Source organism: Cupressus sempervirens, chromosome 3, assembly GCF_028749045.1.
Source record: "Cupressus sempervirens isolate cs-2001-9-10 chromosome 3, ASM2874904v1, whole genome shotgun sequence".
NCBI lineage: Eukaryota > Viridiplantae > Streptophyta > Pinopsida > Cupressales > Cupressaceae > Cupressus > Cupressus sempervirens.
Window position 1 is genome coordinate 1101205597 of NC_143120.1, and position 7987 is coordinate 1101213583.

A 7987-nucleotide genomic window follows, 5' to 3' on the forward strand; every position below is an offset into this window, starting at 1 on the left:
ACTAAATGCCATAGGGCAGCGATCTTTGACGAGGTATATCTTAGAGCTCGTGCGAGATATGGATGCAATTCTAAGTCCTATAGGACCATGTTGTAGAGAACTACAATAACGTCTCTCACTTTTTGAGATCTTACTCTATTTTGATTTTGCGACGCCATCTCGGGTGATGCTAAAACTTGTAGTGTTGGCCAGTACAAAGTTGCCAACTACCAAATCTCCCTCATCATTTGTCGTGGGATTGAATTGTCTATTTTGTTAGCTCTGGGTGGCTGGGTAAACCCTAGCCACGAGCTTATCCCATCCCGTTAAGTGCTCAAACATTCTCGAGCATGCCAAACTGAAACGTTCCTAAGAGTCACTAAATGCCATAGGGCAGCGATCTCTGACAGGGTATATCTCAGAGTTTGTGTGAGGTATGGATGTGATTCTAGGTCCTATAGAACCATGTTGTGGAGACCTAAAATAACCTCTCTCTCTCTTTTTAGAGATCTTACTCCATTTTGATTTTGCAACGCCATCTCGGGTGATGCTGAAACTTGTAGTGTTGGCCAGTACAAAGTTGCCAACTGCCAAATCTCCCTCACCATTCATCGTGGGATCGAACTATTTGTTCTTTTAGCTCTAGGTGCCTGAGTAAACCCTAGTGTCGAGCTCGTCCCATCCCGTTGAGCACTCAAACATTCTTGAACACCCCGAACTAAAATGTATCTAAGGGTCACTAAATGCCATAGGGAAGTGATCTTTGATGGGGCATATCTTGGAGCTCGTGTGAAATATGGATGTGATTCTAGGTCCTATAGGACCATGTTACAGAGACCTACAATAACCTCTCTCACTTTTTGGAGATCTTACTCCATTTTAATTTTGCGACGCCATCTTGGGTGATGCTAAAACTTGTAGTGTTGGCCTGTATAAAATTGCCAACTGCCAAATTTCCCTCACCGTTCATTGTGGGATCAAATTGTTTGTTATGTTAGGGATGGGTGGCTGAGTAAAGCCTAGCCCCAAGCTCATCTCATCTCATTGAGCACTCGAATGTTCTTGGGAACGTTGAACCAAAATGTCCCTAAGGGTCACTAAACGCCATAGGGCAGTATCTTTGATGTGGCATATCTTGAAGCTTGTGTGAGGTATGTATCCAATTCTAGGTCCTATAGGACCATGTTGCAGAGACCTACAATAACCTCTCTCACTTTTTGGAGATCTTACTTTGTTTTGATTTTGTGACGCAATCTCGGGTGATGCTGAAACTTGTAGTGTTGGCCAGTACAAAGTTGTCAATTGCCAAATCTCCCTCATCGTTCATCATGGGATCAAACTGTCTATTCCATTATCTCTAGGTGGCTGGGTAAACCCTATCCCCAAGCTCATCCCATCCCGTTGAGCGTTCAAACATTCTCGGGCACACCGAACTGAAACGTCCCTAAGGGTCACTAAATGCCATAAAGCAACAATTTTTGATGGGGCATATCTCAGAGCTTGTGTGAGGTATGGATGTGATTCTAGGTCCTATAGAATCATATTATAAAGACCTACAATAACCTCTCTCACTTTTTGGAGATCTTACTCTATTCTGATTTTGCGATGTCATCTCAGGTGATGCTAAAACTTGTAGTGTTGGCTAGTACAAAGTTTCCAACTACCAAATCTCTCTCACCTTTCATCATGGGATCAAACTATCTATTCCATTAGCTCTAGGTGGCCAAGCAAACCCTATCCCCAAGCTTGTCCTATCCCATTGAGTACTCGAACATTCTTGGGCATGCCAAACCAAAATGTCCCTAAGGGTCACTAAATGCCATAGGGTAGCAATCTTTGATGGGGCATATCTTAAAGCTCGTGCAAGGTATGGATGTGATTCTAAGTCCTATAAGACTGTGTTACAGAGAATTACAATAACCTCTCTCACTTTTTGGAGATCTTTCTCTATTTTGATTTTGCAATGCCATCTCGGGTGATGCTGAAACTTGTAGTGTTGGCCAGTACAAAGTTGCCAACTGCCAAATCTCTCTCATCTTTCATCATGGGATTGACCTGTCTATTTTGTTAGCTCCATGTGGCTGGGTAAACCCTATCCCCAAGATCATCCCGTCTTGTTGAGCGCTTGAACGTTCTCAAGCATGTCGAACCGAAACATCCCTAAGGGTCACTAAATGCCATAGGGTAGTGATCTTTGATGGGGCATATCTTGGAGCTCATGTGAGGTATGTATGTGATTCTAGGTCCTATAAAACCATATTGTGGAGACCTAAAATAACCTCTCTCATTTTTTGGAGATCTTACTCTATTTTGATTTTGTGATGTCATCTCAGGTGATGCTAAAACTCGTAGTGTTGGCCAATACAAAGTTAGAAAATGTTTTTTAAATCATTTGCCTCTCTATTTCATTATTTGAAATGATTCACACCTCCTCTGAAGGTTATAGAAACTTTTAGAGATTTGTCATTCATTTCTTGCCAATAGTAAATATTTTTTAATACCTTCTAACAAATGCATGAATTTTCAGGTTCCAAAATTTGAAATATGAGAAGAGCAGACAAGGAAGTTGTTATTATCAATGGCATGTGACCAGTGCACGCACAATTTTTTGTATTTGCATTTATCTTTGATTTTGAAATTTGATGGAGCCTCATTTTTCAAGGTCATGACAAGAAACTTCTCTACTCAATTGGTGAGTAAAAATCTTGTATGAATGGCTTTTTTATTTACACTTGTAAATGAATAATTTTGTAAACGTGATATAAAAAATCTTCTAGGTCTTCAAATCTTGGAGATACAAAAATCAAAGACAGAGAACATCTTATATTCTAGTTGTTTTTGTGTTTGTAAGACTTAGTTTTCTTCATCTTTCCATTACTGATGCTGGGATTCAGAAATGCTCTGCTTCTCTTGTGCTTGAATATTTTTTACTGTGTTACTCTGTTTCTAGAGTTTACAATTTGATTTCATCTCGTTACGATTATTCACTTATTTTACAAAGAAATCTGAAAAAGGAAAATATTTGAGAAATTAATGATTTTGTTTTATTTCAAAAAGAAATTTTTCTTTTGAGTAGTTCTATTACAACAATTAGAGTTGAGATAGTGATTTTAGGGGGAAGATTTGTCCCATGTAAAGTTTAAGTTTTCCAAATAGTAAGGTGGGAGTTGGCTGGGTTTCCTTCAAAGGAGATGAAGGTCTACTTTTTGCTTTTCTTCTAGACCTTGTAAAGTTTGGTGAAAAGTTAAGGTCTTATAATTATTGAAATATAGAATCAGAGATACCTTCCCTTTTTTGAGATCTAATGTATTGTCTAGAGAATACAAACTCCAATTTTCCCAACAATGGTTCATAGACTAAGATTTTTGGGATTCTTGGTTTCTGGAGGTTATTTGGTTTTGTCTTTGTCTTTGTTGTTGTAGTTGTCTAAGAACATCATCTATATCTTCTTCCTCCTTGAGAAATCTACTAGCTCTATGCTAATCTTCTCAAGTTCTCCTAGACTGCCAAGCAAGAATATTTAACTGAGTAAGAATATCTTCTTTCTTGTTGCGAAAACCAAAATTGGGTTCCAACATAGGTATAATATTTTCATGTACTTTGTAAAGAAGCTTTGAAAAAGCCCTAAAACCTATCTCTAACCTGAGGAGCAACCTATTTATTCTTGGAAGAACCCTAATCAAGGGTTGTCAATTCATTTCTTGTACGAATCCGTACTGTTGGAATGTATGCAGCAGAATGTGATTGTTTTAGCATAGATTTTACTAGTTTTTAATCTTGTTTGGAGGCAAATCACATGTCTATTATCATTTTGTTGCATGCTGTAGTTGTCTTATTGTTTTTTTTCCATTTTCCATGCATTAATTATAGTTTGTGACCAAGTTTTGAAAGGTTTTGTAAATGTCTTCAAAGATACCTATCTACTGCTAGTTTTGGAGTTGTTTATCATGAAAGGGCTATAAGTCTTGTCTCCATTATGGAAATTCCATGGTCTTCTAGATTTCAAGGCTATAGACCCTAATGTATTATATTATGCAAGCAAGGGCCTTGAAGAGTGCAAAGAATTCTTTGACCAAGCCCTAGGTGAGCTAGGCAATGCTTGGCTAGGGACTATCAGCAAAGAAAGAGCTCTCGAGAGCAAAGCTTGAAGAATGAAGACTTTCCCTTCTAAGGGATTGAAGAGGGGTATGAGGAGGTTCTAACTTATGGAGGAGGAGTCTTGATGAATTGTGGAAGGTGTCTTAAAAGTGGGGATAGTAGGCAGCCAAGAAAACCCTACCAAACCCTCAATTTTGCTATTTTTTTTGTACAACCTGTACGTACCCTGAGACCCTAAAAATTCTTGAGCATGGGTCCTATGTATCAATTTTTCTTAAGGCTAGAGGTGTTGAAACTCTAAGAAAAAGGATATTTTGGCCTTAGAAATCCAAGTGGACACCTAATTAGGGGCTCTCCTTGTAGGCCTTTTGTGAAGGAATCTTGAAATCGGGTACAAACCCATTGTTGTTATCCATTCAAGCATAGTACATGTGTTCCAATAAAACCTTAAGACATCATGGAAACCTTCGTTGGACTGGGGAGTGCTATGGTACCCTAAGAGACCTATAAAACCTTTGGAGGGATATTGTTCCTAGAAAAGTAAGGGAGTGATGCTGCAAGTTTGGATCAGTTAACCTGGTGAGGAGGTTGGGCAAGGTTAGGGGATGTTCTAAGTAGAAATAGATCCTATAGACCACATAGGTGTATAGAAAACACCAAGATCCACATATAATATACGAGGTTGAATGGGGATGGGGGTACTTGGGGTACTTGGGGTACTTAGGGTACAGGTATGGGTATAGGTACGGGTACAACTATTTTTTATAATAGGGGACAAGGGTTCTTGGGTATGTAAAACTTTATTTTTAATTATACCTTTATATTTATAGAAAACTTGAATTTATGAGTCATGATAATGATTTTTCAAATCAAGAACAGTGATAAAGTTTGCAAATATAATGTATTGTTTTCAGTTTCAAATTTGTTATATGTTTATAGCAATAATTTATGATAAACGTTTAGATGCATAACATAGAAGGCATGTTTAAACATGAACAAGAAGATCATAAATCATATGACAATGACATATTGCAAATGATAAATTTCTAGATTTACCACTAATCAAGTTTATTGTTGATCAATATTGTATCAACGTTTCAAACTGATTAGGTATTGAATTAAGCTTGATAAACAAATAATAGAGAAGGAAAAATTTAAACATGAGCAAGATCATAAATCATATGACGATGACATATTGGAAATGATAAACTTATTCTTAAATAGTGATAAAGTTTATTGTTAATCAATATTCTATCAAAGTTTCAAACTGATTAGGTATTAATTAAGCTTGATAAACAACGAGCTGATACACAAACAAAAAACTAAAAAAAAAAATCTGAAATATCAATCAAGGTCCTTAGCTATGATGCTCTCCATTGAGTACCCAATACTTGGGATACGTGTACTCAGTACTTGGTTACATGGGTACGAGTACCAAGGGTGTGGGTACAAGTACCTATGCAACCTCATAATATATTATGATAACCAATAATGTCATACATGAATGGACATATAATATATTATGATAACCAATAATGTCATACATGAATGAACATATAATATATTATGTTAACCAATAATATCATACATGAAGGAATGTATAATATATTATGATAACCAATAATGTTGTACATGAAAAAACATATCATATATTAGCCAATAATGTCATAAGTTTAATAATGTCATGCCTCAAATATAAAATGTCATATATACATCAAATGTATATCAAATATGTCCACTGACATAAAATCCAACATATATGTCCATTGATGCCTATACATGTATGTCTATCAACTATATCTTCCCCTTCCCATGAGGGGAAGGAAAGAAATCTCTAGAGGTCTTCGATCGTCGTGTGGAGGGAGATGATGGCAATGATGGGGTCTTCCTAACACACTCGCTCGTCCTCTTGTTGAGGCTCTTCTCTAACTCGAGCTGATATAAATAAAGTAGATATGAATCAATAATTATTATACATTAAAATCAAATATTTGTACACAAAAAATTAATTATTTTCTTACTGCCATCATATAGTCACTCTGCAAGTCCACCTCGAAGGCTCATGGACGATTCGGTGTAACAAGACCCTACAACAATTCAATCAATATAATCACTTATAAATAACATTAGAAATTTTGATACTAACTATTATAAACAACAACTAAAACCAAAAAAATTCTTTCATACCTCAGTCAATGGTTGTGAACAAGCCATAGTTGCAGCCACTTCACGATCAACAGACTGCCGAAGATGAGGAGTCTATGTCAAGAGTTGCATGTCATACAATACATGTTACATGTAACATGAAACATGAAACAAATATAATCAAATGAATTAAATTAACATGAAACAAATGTACCTCTTTGTAGCTCATATCACTTCTAGGCTCGAAGTCCATAGTGAATGTTGACGATCCTGTAGAGAACTGATGCACATGCATAATTTTTTTTGTCAATCCTTCATATGATTACTTAATAAATATTTATATATATATATATATATATATATTAATTTAAATGATTAAATTGATACATACCTCTGGACTCATCGACAGAATGAAAAATGGGGCCAGGGGATTGCTAGTAGGGTCGCCAACACTCTGACCCTAAATTTTGAACAATGTCAATACATGCTAATTAATTAGTCATTCACTATACATATGAAATGTGATCAAATTAGTTTATTATAATTGTAATTTGCCTATGTGTCAATGCCAAATGTCTCATTTAGGAACTGATCAGTGACTAGCCCATCATCTGCACCATCTCCAACATGACTGCCAAATGTGCATAACGATCCACATGATGTGCACATGTGACCACAATGTGCAGAAGGCTCCTCCTCAACTAATGGAACTGTGCAATGAATGAGGGTATGTGTCAAGGAATTAATAGTCCCTAGAGTGCTGGCCTCTACATGTTCCTTCACAACTGAAGGAATAGTTACATGCTCACCTTGTAGCTTGACCACAGGTGCCCTAACTACATTAGGGTCATGACTTGCCCCCGACCTCTCAAATGATGACCCCCCACCTCTACCCTGAGATTCTAATATATCAAAATAATTAGGGATCTCCCCAAGGAAAAACTCACTATACAAATTCTTTAAGAAATACATTGGGACCTCGTGATTATTGCAAGGAGGGGCATCAAAAACCATCCACCATCTATCCCTAAAGTTATTTCTAATACCATCATGTATGCACCAATGGATGGGGAACCATTTAGTTGTCTCTCTAATAGTATTTTGTTCACCGGGCTTTCTAAATAATGCACAAATTCTACCTTTTGGTATATCTTTTTTTTACATCTTGATATGATAATTTGTTTGCATAATATCTTTTCTTTTCATCCCTCTTAACCTGCCAAATATCTAACCGACCACTAACAGAAGCTACATGGGTCATAATGGACTCGAGGGAGGATGCCGATTGAGCTCTCATTGAATTAATTTGTCCACAAGCTTTCAACCTACGAATGAGTGCTTCTAATTCATTTTTACCTCTTTCTATTTCATCTATTATGTTTTCTTGTGTGCCAAGAGGAGGTCTTCCAATCGGTGCAGGTTGCAAAATTTCTTATTCTTGTTGTGGAGGGTTTTGATTCTCATCTTGTTGAGGATTTTGGTTTAGATCTTGTTGAGGGTTTTGGGTTTGATCTTGTGGGGGGTTTTTCAGTTCATTATTCACATTTCCTGATAAGAAATCAAATGCAATCTAAATAAATAAAACAAATTTAAAGAAAAATTGAAAAAAAATACAAAATAATACAAAAAAATACAAAACAATGCAAAAATAAGGTTAGACAACACATGGCATGATCGTGATCATGATCTCGAACTTTGACGAAAAGGAGGCATATTGACGAGGCGGGTGGTGAAAATCTTCAATTTACTGTTTGCATACACGTTG

The 7987-nt window shown here is 36.5% G+C and overlaps 1 long non-coding RNA gene across 1 annotated transcript; it reads right to left on the bottom strand.

Annotated features, from left to right (window-relative positions):
• Positions 1 to 5768: 5768 nt before the first annotated feature.
• LOC149570629 (uncharacterized) lies at positions 5769 to 6309 on the bottom strand. Its single transcript, XR_016361811.1, has 3 exons — positions 6265 to 6309; positions 6099 to 6164; positions 5769 to 6012 (listed from the first exon to the last, which is right to left on the bottom strand). It is a non-coding gene; the product is annotated as an uncharacterized LOC149570629 (long non-coding RNA).
• Positions 6310 to 7987: the final 1678 nt, after the last annotated feature.